General features: G+C 44.2%; 25 non-coding genes across 25 annotated transcripts; all 25 read right to left on the bottom strand.

Moving 5' to 3' along the window:
• Positions 1-143: 143 nt before the first annotated feature.
• Positions 144-216, bottom strand: TRNAV-CAC (transfer RNA valine (anticodon CAC)). Its single transcript has one exon. It is a non-coding gene; the product is annotated as a tRNA-Val (tRNA).
• Positions 217-882: 666 nt separating this feature from the next.
• TRNAV-CAC (transfer RNA valine (anticodon CAC)) lies at positions 883-955 on the bottom strand. The gene has a single exon. It is a non-coding gene; the product is annotated as a tRNA-Val (tRNA).
• A 145-nt stretch (positions 956-1,100) lies between these two features.
• Positions 1,101-1,173, bottom strand: TRNAV-CAC (transfer RNA valine (anticodon CAC)). The gene has a single exon. It is a non-coding gene; the product is annotated as a tRNA-Val (tRNA).
• Positions 1,174-1,316: 143 nt separating this feature from the next.
• On the bottom strand, positions 1,317-1,389 carry TRNAV-AAC (transfer RNA valine (anticodon AAC)). Its single transcript has one exon. It is a non-coding gene; the product is annotated as a tRNA-Val (tRNA).
• Positions 1,390-2,057: 668 nt separating this feature from the next.
• On the bottom strand, positions 2,058-2,130 carry TRNAV-CAC (transfer RNA valine (anticodon CAC)). Its single transcript has one exon. It is a non-coding gene; the product is annotated as a tRNA-Val (tRNA).
• A 145-nt stretch (positions 2,131-2,275) lies between these two features.
• On the bottom strand, positions 2,276-2,348 carry TRNAV-AAC (transfer RNA valine (anticodon AAC)). Its single transcript has one exon. It is a non-coding gene; the product is annotated as a tRNA-Val (tRNA).
• Positions 2,349-2,493: 145 nt separating this feature from the next.
• Positions 2,494-2,566, bottom strand: TRNAV-AAC (transfer RNA valine (anticodon AAC)). Its single transcript has one exon. It is a non-coding gene; the product is annotated as a tRNA-Val (tRNA).
• A 667-nt stretch (positions 2,567-3,233) lies between these two features.
• Positions 3,234-3,306, bottom strand: TRNAV-CAC (transfer RNA valine (anticodon CAC)). Its single transcript has one exon. It is a non-coding gene; the product is annotated as a tRNA-Val (tRNA).
• Positions 3,307-3,755: 449 nt separating this feature from the next.
• Positions 3,756-3,828, bottom strand: TRNAV-CAC (transfer RNA valine (anticodon CAC)). Its single transcript has one exon. It is a non-coding gene; the product is annotated as a tRNA-Val (tRNA).
• Positions 3,829-4,496: 668 nt separating this feature from the next.
• Positions 4,497-4,569, bottom strand: TRNAV-UAC (transfer RNA valine (anticodon UAC)). The gene has a single exon. It is a non-coding gene; the product is annotated as a tRNA-Val (tRNA).
• A 354-nt stretch (positions 4,570-4,923) lies between these two features.
• Positions 4,924-4,996, bottom strand: TRNAV-AAC (transfer RNA valine (anticodon AAC)). The gene has a single exon. It is a non-coding gene; the product is annotated as a tRNA-Val (tRNA).
• Positions 4,997-5,141: 145 nt separating this feature from the next.
• TRNAV-AAC (transfer RNA valine (anticodon AAC)) lies at positions 5,142-5,214 on the bottom strand. The gene has a single exon. It is a non-coding gene; the product is annotated as a tRNA-Val (tRNA).
• A 363-nt stretch (positions 5,215-5,577) lies between these two features.
• TRNAV-AAC (transfer RNA valine (anticodon AAC)) lies at positions 5,578-5,650 on the bottom strand. Its single transcript has one exon. It is a non-coding gene; the product is annotated as a tRNA-Val (tRNA).
• Positions 5,651-6,100: 450 nt separating this feature from the next.
• TRNAV-CAC (transfer RNA valine (anticodon CAC)) lies at positions 6,101-6,173 on the bottom strand. The gene has a single exon. It is a non-coding gene; the product is annotated as a tRNA-Val (tRNA).
• A 143-nt stretch (positions 6,174-6,316) lies between these two features.
• On the bottom strand, positions 6,317-6,389 carry TRNAV-AAC (transfer RNA valine (anticodon AAC)). Its single transcript has one exon. It is a non-coding gene; the product is annotated as a tRNA-Val (tRNA).
• A 667-nt stretch (positions 6,390-7,056) lies between these two features.
• Positions 7,057-7,129, bottom strand: TRNAV-CAC (transfer RNA valine (anticodon CAC)). Its single transcript has one exon. It is a non-coding gene; the product is annotated as a tRNA-Val (tRNA).
• A 667-nt stretch (positions 7,130-7,796) lies between these two features.
• Positions 7,797-7,869, bottom strand: TRNAV-CAC (transfer RNA valine (anticodon CAC)). The gene has a single exon. It is a non-coding gene; the product is annotated as a tRNA-Val (tRNA).
• A 143-nt stretch (positions 7,870-8,012) lies between these two features.
• On the bottom strand, positions 8,013-8,085 carry TRNAV-AAC (transfer RNA valine (anticodon AAC)). Its single transcript has one exon. It is a non-coding gene; the product is annotated as a tRNA-Val (tRNA).
• A 670-nt stretch (positions 8,086-8,755) lies between these two features.
• Positions 8,756-8,828, bottom strand: TRNAV-CAC (transfer RNA valine (anticodon CAC)). The gene has a single exon. It is a non-coding gene; the product is annotated as a tRNA-Val (tRNA).
• A 127-nt stretch (positions 8,829-8,955) lies between these two features.
• On the bottom strand, positions 8,956-9,028 carry TRNAV-AAC (transfer RNA valine (anticodon AAC)). Its single transcript has one exon. It is a non-coding gene; the product is annotated as a tRNA-Val (tRNA).
• Positions 9,029-9,173: 145 nt separating this feature from the next.
• On the bottom strand, positions 9,174-9,246 carry TRNAV-AAC (transfer RNA valine (anticodon AAC)). Its single transcript has one exon. It is a non-coding gene; the product is annotated as a tRNA-Val (tRNA).
• Positions 9,247-9,391: 145 nt separating this feature from the next.
• On the bottom strand, positions 9,392-9,464 carry TRNAV-AAC (transfer RNA valine (anticodon AAC)). The gene has a single exon. It is a non-coding gene; the product is annotated as a tRNA-Val (tRNA).
• A 667-nt stretch (positions 9,465-10,131) lies between these two features.
• Positions 10,132-10,204, bottom strand: TRNAV-CAC (transfer RNA valine (anticodon CAC)). The gene has a single exon. It is a non-coding gene; the product is annotated as a tRNA-Val (tRNA).
• Positions 10,205-10,871: 667 nt separating this feature from the next.
• TRNAV-CAC (transfer RNA valine (anticodon CAC)) lies at positions 10,872-10,944 on the bottom strand. Its single transcript has one exon. It is a non-coding gene; the product is annotated as a tRNA-Val (tRNA).
• A 665-nt stretch (positions 10,945-11,609) lies between these two features.
• On the bottom strand, positions 11,610-11,682 carry TRNAV-CAC (transfer RNA valine (anticodon CAC)). The gene has a single exon. It is a non-coding gene; the product is annotated as a tRNA-Val (tRNA).
• Between the last annotated feature and the right edge of the window lie 605 nt (positions 11,683-12,287).

Raw genomic sequence — 12,287 nt, 5'->3', positions numbered from 1 at the left:
TGGACCTTCCGTTTGTTAGGTGAATGTGAACATTACAACACTATAGAAACTAGATGAAAGCTACCAGAACGGTGTAAGCAAACCACTCCTGCTTAAAAAAAGAAAGTTTCCTCATGCAATAGTCAAAAACATCTGAAACTCCTTGTTTCTGCCCGGTTTCGAACCAGGGACCTTTCGCGTGTGAGGCGAACGTGATAACCACTACACTACAGAAACCTGGCTGTTGAGCCACCAACCACCCACCTGCCCACCCTCTTTCGCTTTCCACATTCAGTCACAAGAATTAAAAGCGAATGGATGAAAATAATGGAGTGAAAGTGAACAGGTGTGGCCTTTGGTCTAAAAGCAAGAGGAAAGCACATGTTTCTGCCCGGTTTCAAACAAGGGACCTTTCACGTGTTAGGCGAACGTGATAACCACTACACTACAGAAACCAGATGAAAACTCGTATGGCCGTCGTTGCAAGCAAAGGATGCCAGATTGACAAATAAAACAAGGTTACATCATGCAATGGTCCGAAAGCCAAAAACATAGGGATGTTCCATGTTTCTGCTATCTATCGAACTGGGGACCTTGGGTGTGTGAGGCAAAGGTGATAAACACTACACCTCCAGAAACTTGCTCTTCATGGAACCTGCTAACAGTGTAAGATCCAAAATGACGAAAATGATCAAGTCAAATCGAACAGCTATGTCGCTTTGTCTAAAAAAATTAAGAGTCAGTCCCATATTTCTACCCGTGGACCTTCCGTTTGTTAGGTGAATGTGAACATTACAACACTATAGAAACTAGATGAAAGCTACCAGAACGGTGTAAGCAAACCACTCCTGCTTAAAAAAAGAAAGTTTCCTCATGCAATAGTCAAAAACATCTAAAACTTCCTGTTTCTGCCCGGTTTCGAACCAGGGACCTTTCGCGTGTGAGGCGAATGTGATAACCACTACACTACAGAAACCTGGCTGTTGAGCAACCAACCACCCACCTGCCCACCCTCTTTCGCTTTCCACATTCAGTAACAAGAATTAAAAGCGAATGGATGAAAATAATGGAGTGAAAGTGAACAGATGTGGCCTTTTGTCTAAAATCAAGAAGATAGCCCATGTTTCTGCCCGGTTTCGAACCGGGGACCTTTCGCGTGTGAGGCAAACGTAATAACCACTACACTACAGAAACCTGGCTGTTGAGCCACCAACCACCCAACTGCCCACCCTTCTTTGCTTTCCACATTCAGTCAAGAATTAAAAGCGAATGGATGAAAATAATGGAGTGAAAGTGAAAAGATGTGGTCTTTTGTCTAAAAGCAAGAAGAACGCCCATGTTTCTGCCCGGTTTCGAACCGGGGACCTTTCGCGTGTTAGGCGAACGTGATAACCACTACACTACAGAAACCTGGCTGTTGAGCCACCAACCACCCACCTGCCCACCCTCTTTCGCTTTCCACATTCAGTCACAAGAATTAAAAGCGAATGGATGAAAATAATGGAGTGAAAGTGAACAGATGTGGCCTTTGGTCTAAAAGCAAGAGGAAAGCCCATGTTTCTGCCCGGTTTCGAATCAGGGACCTTTCGCGTGTTAGGCGAACGTGATAGCCACTACACTACAGAAACCAGATGAAAACTCGCATGGCCGTCGTTGCAAGCAAAGGATACCAGATTGACAAATGAAAACAAGGTTTCATCGTGCAATGGTCCGAAAGCCAAAAACATAGGGATGTTCCATGTTTCTGCTATCTATCGAAACTGGGGACCTTGGGTGTGTGAGGCAAAGATGATAAACACTACACCTCCAGAAACTTGCTCTTCATGGAACCTGATAACAGTGCAAGATCCAAAATGACGAAAATGATAAAGTCAAATCGAACAGGTATGTCGCTTTGTCTAAAAAAATTAAGAGTCAGTCCCATATTTCTACCCGTGGACCTTCCGTTTGTTAGGTGAATGTGAACATTACAACACTATAGAAACTAGATGAAAGCTACCAGAACGGTGTAAGCAAACCACTTCTGCTTAAAAAAAGAAAATTTCCTCATGCAATAGTCAAAAACATCTGAAACTCCTTGTTTCTGCCTGGTTTCGAACCAGGGACCTTTCGCGTGTGAGGCGAACGTGATAACCACTACACTACAGAAACCTGTCTGTTGAGCCACCAACCACCCACCTGCCCACCCTCTTTCGCTTTCCACATTCAGTCACAAGAATTAAAAGCGAATGGATGAAAATAATGGAGTGAAAGTGAACAGGTGTGGCCTTTGGTCTAAAAGCAAGAGGAAAGCCCATGTTTCTACCCGGTTTTGAACCGGGGACCTTTCGCATGTTAGGCGAACGTGATAACCACTACACTACAGAAACCTGGCTGTTGAGCCACCAACCACCCACCTGCCCACCCTCTTTTGCTTTCCACATTCAGTAACAAGAATTAAAAGCGAATGGATGAAAATAATGGAGTGAAAGTGAACAGATGTGGCATTTTGTCTAAAAGCAAGAAGAATGCCCATGTTTCTGCCCGGTTTCGAACCGGGGACCTTTCGCGTGTTAGGCGAACGTGATAACCACTACACTACAGAAACCTGGCTGTTGAGCCACCAACCACCCACCTGCCCACCCTCTTTCGCTTTCCACATTCAGTCACAAGAATTAAAAGCGAATGGATGAAAATAATGGAGTGAAAGTGAACAGATGTGGCCTTTGGTCTAAAAGCAAGAGGAAAGCCCATGTTTCTGCCCGGTTTCGAATCAAGGACCTTTCGCGTGTTAGGCGAACGTGATAGCCACTACACTACAGAAACCAAATGAAAACTCGCATGGCCGTCGTTGCAAGCAAAGGATGCCAGATTGACAAATAAAAACAAGGTTTCATCGTGCAATGGTCCGAAAGCCAAAAACATAGGGATGTTCCATGTTTCTGCTATCTATCGAACTGGGGACCTTGGGTGTGTGAGGCAAAGGTGATAAACACGACACCTCCAGAAACTTGCTCTTCATGGAACCTGCTAAGAGTGCAAGATCCAAAATGACGAAAATGATAAAGTCAAATCGAACAGGTATGTCGCTTTGTCTAAAAAAATTAAGAGTCAGTCCCATATTTCTACCCGCGGACCTTCCGTTTGTTAGGTGAATGTGAACATTACAACACTATAGAAACTAGATGAAAGCTACCAGAACGGTGTAAGCAAACCACTCCTGCTTAAAAAAAGAAAGTTTCCTCATGCAATAGTCAAAAACATCTGAAACTCCTTGTTTCTGCCCGGTTTCGAACCAGGGACCTTTCGCGTGTGAGGCGAACGTGATAACCACTACACTACAGAAACCAGATGAAAACTCGCATGGCCGTCGTTGCAAGCAAAGGATACCAGATTGACAAATGAAAACAAGGTTTCATCGTGCAATGGTCCGAAAGCCAAAAACATAGGGATGTTCCATGTTTCTGCTATCTATCGAACTGGGGACCTTGGGTGTGTGAGGCAAAGGTGATAAACACTACACCTCCAGAAACTTGCTCTTCATGGAACCTGCTAACAGTGCAAGATCCAAAATGACGAAAATGATAAAGTCAAATCGAACAGGTATGTCGCTTTGTCTAAAAAAATTAAGAGTCAGTCCCATATTTCTACCCGTGGACCTTCCGTTTGTTAGGTGAATGTGAACATTACAACACTATAGAAACTAGATGAAAGCTACCAGAACGGTGTAAGCAAACCACTCCTGCTTAAAAAAAGAAAGTTTCCTCATGCAATAGTCAAAAACATCTGAAACTCCTTGTTTCTGCCCGGTTTCGAACCAGGGACCTTTCGCGTGTGAGGCGAACGTGATAACCACTACACTACAGAAACCTGGCTGTTGAGCCACCAACCACCCACCTGCCCACCCTCTTTCGCTTTCCACATTCAGTCACAAGAATTAAAAGCGAATGGATGAAAATAATGGAGTGAAAGTGAACAGGTGTGGCCTTTGGTCTAAAAGCAAAAGGAAAGCCCATGTTTCTGCCCGGTTTCAAACAAGGGACCTTTCGCGTGTTAGGCGAACGTGATAACCACTACACTACAGAAACCAGATGAAAACTCGCATGGCCGTCGTTGCAAGCAAAGGATACCAGATTGACAAATGAAAACAAGGTTTCATCGTGCAATGGTCCGAAAGCCAAAAACATAGGGATGTTCCATGTTTCTGCTATCTATCGAAACTGGGGACCTTGGGTGTGTGAGGCAAAGATGATAAACACTACACCTCCAGAAACTTGCTCTTCATGGAACCTGCTAACAGTGCAAGATCCAAAATGACGAAAATGATAAAGTCAAATCGAACAGGTATGTCGCTTTGTCTAAAAAAATTAAGAGTCAGTCCCATATTTCTACCCGTGGACCTTCCGTTTGTTAGGTGAATGTGAACATTACAACACTATAGAAACTAGATGAAAGCTACCAGAACGGTGTAAGCAAACCACTCCTGCTTAAAAAAAGAAAGTTTCCTCATGCAATAGTCAAAAACATCTGAAACTCCTTGTTTCTGTCTGGTTTCGAACCAGGGACCTTTCGCGTGTAAGGCGAACGTGATAACCACTACACTACAGAAACCTGGCTGTTGAGCCACCAACCACCCACCTGCCCACCCTCCTTCGCTTTCCACATTCAGTCAAGAATTAAAAGCGAATGGATGAAAATAATGGAGTGAAAGTGAAAAGATGTGGTCTTTTGTCTAAAAGCAAGAAGAAAGCCCATGTTTCTGCCTGGTTTCGAATCGGGGACCTTTCGCGTGTTAGGCGAACGTGATAACCACTACACTACAGAAACCTGGCTGTTGAGCCACCAACCACCCAACCCTCCTTTGCTTTCCACATTCAGTCACAAGAATTAAAAGCGAATGGATGAAAATAATGGAGTGAAAGTGAACAGGTGTGGCCTTTGGTCTAAAAGCAAGAGGAAAGCCCATGTTTCTGCCCGGTTTTGAACCGGGGACCTTTCGCGTGTTAGGCGAACGTGATAACCACTACACTACAGAAACCTGGCTGTTGAGCCACCAACCACCCACCTGCCCACCCTCTTTTGCTTTCCACATTCAGTAACAAGAATTAAAAGCGAATGGATGAAAATAATGGAGTGAAAGTGAACAGATGTGGCCTTTTGTCTAAAAGCAAGAAGAATGCCCATGTTTCTGCCCGGTTTCGAACCGGGGACCATTCGCGTGTTAGGCGAACGTGATAACCAGTACACTACAGAAACCTGGCTGTTGAGCCACCAACCACCCACCTGCCCACCCTCTTTCGCTTTCCACATTCAGTCACAAGAATTAAAAGCGAATGGATGAAAATAATGGAGTGAAAGTGAACAGATGTGGCCTTTGGTCTAAAAGCAAGAGGAAAGCCCATGTTTCTGCCCGGTTTCGAATCAAGGACCTTTCGCGTGTTAGGCGAACGTGATAACCACTACACTACAGAAACATGGCTGTTGAGCCACCAACCACCCACCTGCCCACCCTCTTTCGCTTTCCACATTCAGTCACAAGAATTAAAAGCGAATGGATGAAAATAATGGAGTGAAAGTGAACAGATGTGGCCTTTGGTCTAAAAGCAAGAGGGAAGCTCATGTTTCTGCCCGGTTTTGAACCGGGGACCTTTCGCGTGTTAGGCGAACGTGATAACCACTACACTACAGAAACCAGATGAAAACTCGCATGGCCGTCGTTGCAAGCAAAGGATACCAGATTGACAAATGTAAACAAGGTTTCATCGTGCAATGGTCCGAAAGCCAAAAACATAGGGATGTTCCATGTTTCTGCTATCTATCGAACTGGGGACCTTGGGTGTGTGAGGCAAAGGTGATAAACACTACACCTCCAGAAACTTGCTCTTCATGGAACCTGCTAACAGTGCAAGATCCAAAATGCCGAAAATGATAAAGTCAAATCGAACAGGTATGTCGCTTTGTCTAAAAAACATTAAGAGTCAGTCCCATATTTCTACCCGTGGACCTTCCGTTTGTTAGGTGAATGTGATCATTACAACACTATAGAAACTAGATTAAAGCTACCAGAACGGTGTAAGCAAACAACTCCTGCTTAAAAAAAGAAAGTTTCCTCATGCAATAGTCAAAAACGACTGAAACTCCTTGTTTCTGCCCGGTTTCGAACCAGGGACCTTTCGCGTGTGAGGCGAACGTGATAACCACTACACTACAGAAACTTGGCTGTTGAGCCACCAACCACCCACCTGCCCACCCTCCTTTGCTTTCCACATTCAGTCAAGAATTAAAAGCGAATGGATGAAAATAATGGAGTGAAAGTGAAAAGATGTGGTCTTTTGTCTAAAAGCAAGAAGAATGCCCATGTTTCTGCCCGGTTTCGAACCAGGGACCTTTCGCGTGTTAGGCGAACGTGATAACCACTACACTACAGAAACCTGGCTGTTGAGCCACCAACCACCCACCTGCCCACCCTCTTTCGCTTTCCACATTCAGTCACAAGAATTAAAAGCGAATGGATGAAAATAATGGAGTGAAAGTGAACAGGTGTGGCCTTTGGTCTAAAAGCAAGAGGAAAGCCCATGTTTCTGCCCGGTTTCAAACAAGGGACCTTTCGCGTGTTAGGCGAACGTGATAACCACTACACTACAGAAACCAGATAAAAACTCGCATGGCCGTCGTTGCAAGCATAGGATGCCAGATTGACAAATAAAAACAAGGTTTCATCGTGCAATGGTCCGAAAGCCAAAAACATAGGGATGTTCCATGTTTCTGCTATCTATCGAACTGGGGACCTTGGGTGTGTGAGGCAAAGGTGATAAACACTGCACCTCCAGAAACTTGCTCTTCATGGAACCTGCTAACAGTGCAAGATCCAAAATGACGAAAATGATAAAGTCAAATCGAACAGGTATGTCGCTTTGTCTAAAAAAATTAAGAGTCAGTCCCATATTTCTACCCGTGGACCTTCCGTTTGTTAGGTGAATGTGAACATTACAACACTATAGAAACTAGATGAAAGCTACCAGAACGGTGTAAGCAAACCACTCCTGCTTAAAAAAAGAAAGTTTCCTCATGCAATAGTCAAAAACATCTGAAACTCCTTGTTTCTGCCCGGTTTCGAACCGGGGACCTTTCGCGTGTGAGGTGAACGTGATAACCACTACACTACAGAAACCTGTCTGTTGAGCCACCAACCACCCACCTGCCCACCCTCTTTCGCTTTCCACATTCAGTCACAAGAATTAAAAGCGAATGGATGAAAATAATGGAGTGAAAGTGAACAGGTGTGGCCTTTGGTCTAAAAGCAAGAGGAAAGCCCATGTTTCTGCCCGGTTTCAAACAAGGGACCTTTCGCGTGTTAGGCGAACGTGATAACCACTACACTACAGAAACCAGATGAAAACTCGCATGGCCGTCGTTGCAAGCAAAGGATGCCAGATTGACAAATAAAAACAAGGTTTCATTGTGCAATGGTCCGAAAGCCAAAAACATAGGGATGTTCCATGTTTCTGCTATCTATCGAACTGGAGACCTTGGGTGTGTGAGGCAAAGGTGATAAACACTACACCTCCAGAAACTTGCTCTTCATGGAATCTGCTAACATTGCAAGATCCAAAATGACGAAAATGATAAAGTCAAATCGAACAGGTATGTCGCTTTGTCTAAATAAATTAAGAGTCAGTCCCATATTTCTACCCGTGGACCTTCCGTTTGTTAGGTGAATGTGATCATTACAACACTATAGAAACTAGATGAAAGCTACCAGAACGGTGTAAGCAAACCACTCCTGCTTAAAAAAAGAAAGTTTCCTCATGCAATAGTCAAAAACATCTGAAACTCCTTGTTTCTGCCTGGTTTCGAACCAGGGACCTTTCGCGTGTGAGGCGAACGTGATAACCACTACACTACAGAAACGTGGCTGTTGAGCCACCAACCACCCACCTGCCCACCCTCCTTCGCTTTCCACATTCAGTCAAGAATTAAAAGCGAATGGATGAAAATAATGGAGTGAAAGTGAAAAGATGTGGTCTTTTGTCTAAAAGCAAGAAGAAAGCCCATGTTTCTGCCTGGTTTCGAACCGGGGACCTTTCGCGTGTTAGGCGAACGTGATAACCACTACACTACAGAAACCTGGCTGTTGAGCCACCAACCACCCACCTGCCCACCCTCTTTCGCTTTCCACATTCAGTCACAAGAATTAAAAGCGAATGGATGAAAATAATGGAGTGAAAGTGAACAGATGTGGCCTTTGGTCTAAAAGCAAGAGGAAAGCCCATGTTTCTGCCCGGTTTCGAATCAAGGACCTTTCGCGTGTTAGGCGAACGTGATAGCCACTACACTACAGAAACCAAATGAAAACTCGCATGGCCGTCGTTGCAAGCAAAGGATGCCAGATTGACAAATAAAAACAAGGTTTCATCGTGCAATGGTCCGAAAGCCAAAAACATAGGGATGTTCCATGTTTCTGCTATCTATCGAACTGGGGACCTTGGGTGTGTGAGGCAAAGGTGATAAACACTACATCTCCAGAAACTTGCTCTTCATGGAACCTGCTAACAGTGCAAGATCCAAAATGACGAAAATGATAAAGTCAAATCGAACAGGTATGTCGCTTTGTCTAAAATAAAAATTAAGAGTCAGTCCCATATTTCTACCCGTGGACTTTCCGTTTGTTAGGTGAGTGTGAACATTACAACACTATAGAAACTAGATGAAAGCTACCAGAACGGTGTAAGCAAACCACTCCTGCTTAAAAAAAGAAAGTTTCCTCATGCAATAGTCAAAAACATCTGAAACTCCTTGTTTCTGCCCGGTTTCGAACCAGGGACCTTTCTCGTGTGAGGCGAACGTGATAACCACTACACTACAGAAACCTGGCTGTTGAGCCACCACCCTCCTTCGCTTTCCACATTCAGTCAAGAATTAAAAGCGAATGGATGAAAATAATGGAGTGAAAGTGAAAAGATGTGGTCTTTTGTCTAAAAGCAAGAAGAAAGCCCATGTTTCTGCCTGGTTTCGAACCGGGGACCTTTCGCATGTTAGGCGAACGTGATAACCACTACACTACAGAAACCTGGCTGTTGAGCCACCAAACACCCACCTGCCCACCCTCTTTCGCTTGCCACATTCAGTCACAAGAATTAAAAGCGAATGGATGAAAATAATGGAGTGAAAGTGAACAGGTGTGGCCTTTGGTCTAAAAGCAACAGGAAAGCCCATGTTTCTGCCCGGTTTCGAACCGGGGACCTTTCACGTGTTAGGCAAACGTGATAACCACTACACTACAGAAACCTGGCTGTTGAGCCACCAACCACCCACCTGCCCACTTTCTTTTGCTTTCCACATTCAGTAACAAGAATTAAAAGCGAATGGATGAAAATAATGGAGTGAAAGTGAACAGATGTGGCCTTTTGTCTAAAAGCAAGAAGAATGCCCATGTTTCTGCCCGGTTTCGAACCGGGGACCTTTCGCGTGTTAGGCGAACGTGATAACCACTACACTACAGAAACCTGGCTGTTGAGCCACCAACCACCCACCTGCCCACTTTCTTTTGCTTTCCACATTCAGTAACAAGAATTAAAAGCGAATGGATGAAAATAATGGAGTGAAAGTGAACAGATGTGGCCTTTTGTCTAAAAGCAAGAAGAATGCCCATGTTTCTGCCCGGTTTCGAACCGGGGACCTTTAGCGTGTTAGGCGAACGTGATAGCCACTACACTACAGAAACCAAATGAAAACTCGCATGGCCGTCGTTGCAAGCAAAGGATGCCAGATTGACAAATAAAAACAAGGTTTCATCGTGCAATGGTCCGAAAGCCAAAAACATAGGGATGTTCCATGTTTCTGCTATCTATCGAACTGGGGACCTTGGGTGTGTGAGGCAAAGGTGATAAACACTACACCTCCAGAAACTTGCTCTTCATGGAACCTGCTAACAGTGCAAGATCCAAAATGACGAAAATGATAAAGTCAAATCGAACAGGTATGTCGCTTTGTCTAAAAAAATTAAGAGTCAGTCCCATATTTCTACCCGTGGACCTTCCGTTTGTTAGGTGAATGTGAACATTACAACACTATAGAAACTAGATGAAAGCTACCAGAACGGTGTAAGCAAACCACTCCTGCTTAAAAAAAGAAAGTTTCCTCATGCAATAGTCAAAAACATCTAAAACTCCTTGTTTCTGCCCGGTTTCGAACCAGGGACCTTTTGCGTGTGAGGCGAACGTGATAACCACTACACTACAGAAACCTGGCTGTTGAGCCACCAACCACCCACCTGCCCACCCTCTTTCGCTTTCCACATTCAGTCACAAGAATTACAAGCGAATGGATGAAAATAATGGAGTGAAAGTGAACAGGTGTGGCCTTTGGTCTAAAAGCAAGAGGAAAGCCCATGTTTCTGCCCGGTTTCAAACAAGGGACCTTTCGCGTGTTAGGCGAACGTGATAACGACTACACGACAGAAACCAGATGAAAACTCGCATGGCCGTCGTTGCAAGCAAAGGATGCCAGATTGACAAATAAAAACAAGGTTTCATCGTGCAATGGTCCGAAAGCCAAAAACATAGGGATGTTCCATGTTTCTGCTATCTATTGAACTGGGGACCTTGGGTGTGTGAGGCAAAGGTGATAAACACTACACCTCCAGAAACTTGCTCTTCATGGAACCTGCTAACAGTGCAAGATCCAAAATGACGAAAATGATAAAGTCAAATCGAACAGGTATGTCGCTTTGTCTAAAAAAATTGAGAGTCAGTCCCATATTTCTACCCGTGGACCTTCCATTTGTTAGGTGAATGTGATCATTACAACACTATAGAAACTAGATTAAAGCTACCAGAACGGTGTAAGCAAACCACTCCTGCTTAAAAAAAGAAAGTTTCCTCATGCAATAGTCAAAAACATCTGAAATTCCTTGTTTCTGCCTGGTTTCGAACCAGGGACCTTTCGCGTGTGAGGCGAACGTGATAACTACTACACTACAGAAACCTGGCTGTTGAACCACCAACCACCCACCTGCCCACCCTCCTTCGCTTTCCACATTCAATCAAGAATTAAAAGCGAATGGATGAAAATAATGGAGTGAAAGTGAAAAGATGTTGTCTTTTGTCTAAAAGCAAGAAGAAAGCCGATGTTTCTGCCCGTTTTTGAACCGGGGACCTTTCGCATGTTCGGCGAACGTGATAACCACTACACTACAGAAACCAGATAAAAACTCGCATGGCCGTCGTTGCAAGCATAGGATGCCAGATTGACAAATAAAAACAAGGTTTCATCGTGCAATGGTCCGAAAGCCAAAAACATAGGGATGTTCCATGTTTCTGCTATCTATCGAACTGGGGACCTTGGGTGTGTGAGGCAAAGGTGATAAACACTACACCTCCAGAAACTTGCTCTTCATGGAACCTGCTAACAGTGCAAGATCCAAAATGACGAAAATGATAAAGTCAAATCGAACAGGTATGTCGCTTTGTCTAAAAAAATTAAGAGTCAGTCCCATATTTCTACCCGTGGACCTTCCGTTTGTTAGGTGAATGTGAACATTACAACACTATAGAAACTAGATGAAAGCTACCAGAACGGTGTAAGCAAACCACTCCTGCTTAAAAAAAGAAAGTTTCCTCATGCAATAGTCAAAAACATCTGAAACTCCTCGTTTCTGCCCGGTTTCGAACCGGGGACCTTTCGCGTGTGAGGTGAACGTGATAACCACTACACTACAGAAACCTGTCTGTTGAGCCACCTGCCCACCCTCTTTCGCTTTCCACATTCAGTCACAAGAATTAAAAGCGAATGGATGAAAATAATGGAGTGAAAGTGAACAGGTGTGGCCTTTGGTCTAAAAGCAAGAGGAAAGCCCATGTTTCTGCCCGGTTTCAAACAAGGGACCTTTCGCGTGTTAGGCGAACGTGATAACCACTACACTACAGAAACCAGATGAAAACTCGCATGGCCGTCGTTGCAAGCAAAGGATGCCAGATTGACAAATAAAAACAAGGTTTCATTGTGCAATGGTCCGAAAGCCAAAAACATAGGGATGTTCCATGTTTCTGCTATCTATCGAACTGGAGACCTTGGGTGTGTGAGGCAAAGGTGATAAACACTACACCTCCAGAAACTTGCTCTTCATGGAATCTGCTAACATTGCAAGATCCAAAATGACGAAAATGATAAAGTCAAATCGAACAGGTATGTCGCTTTGTCTAAATAAATTAAGAGTCAGTCCCATATTTCTACCCGTGGACCTTCCGTTTGTTAGGTGAATGTGATCATTACAACACTATAGAAACTAGATGAAAGCTACCAGAACGGTGTAAGCAAACCACTCCTGC

This window comes from Hyla sarda, chromosome 3 (assembly GCF_029499605.1).
Source record: "Hyla sarda isolate aHylSar1 chromosome 3, aHylSar1.hap1, whole genome shotgun sequence".
Classification (NCBI taxonomy): domain Eukaryota; kingdom Metazoa; phylum Chordata; class Amphibia; order Anura; family Hylidae; genus Hyla; species Hyla sarda.
Note: the sequence above shows the minus strand (reverse complement) of the source record. Positions and strands in the feature narration are given on the sequence as shown.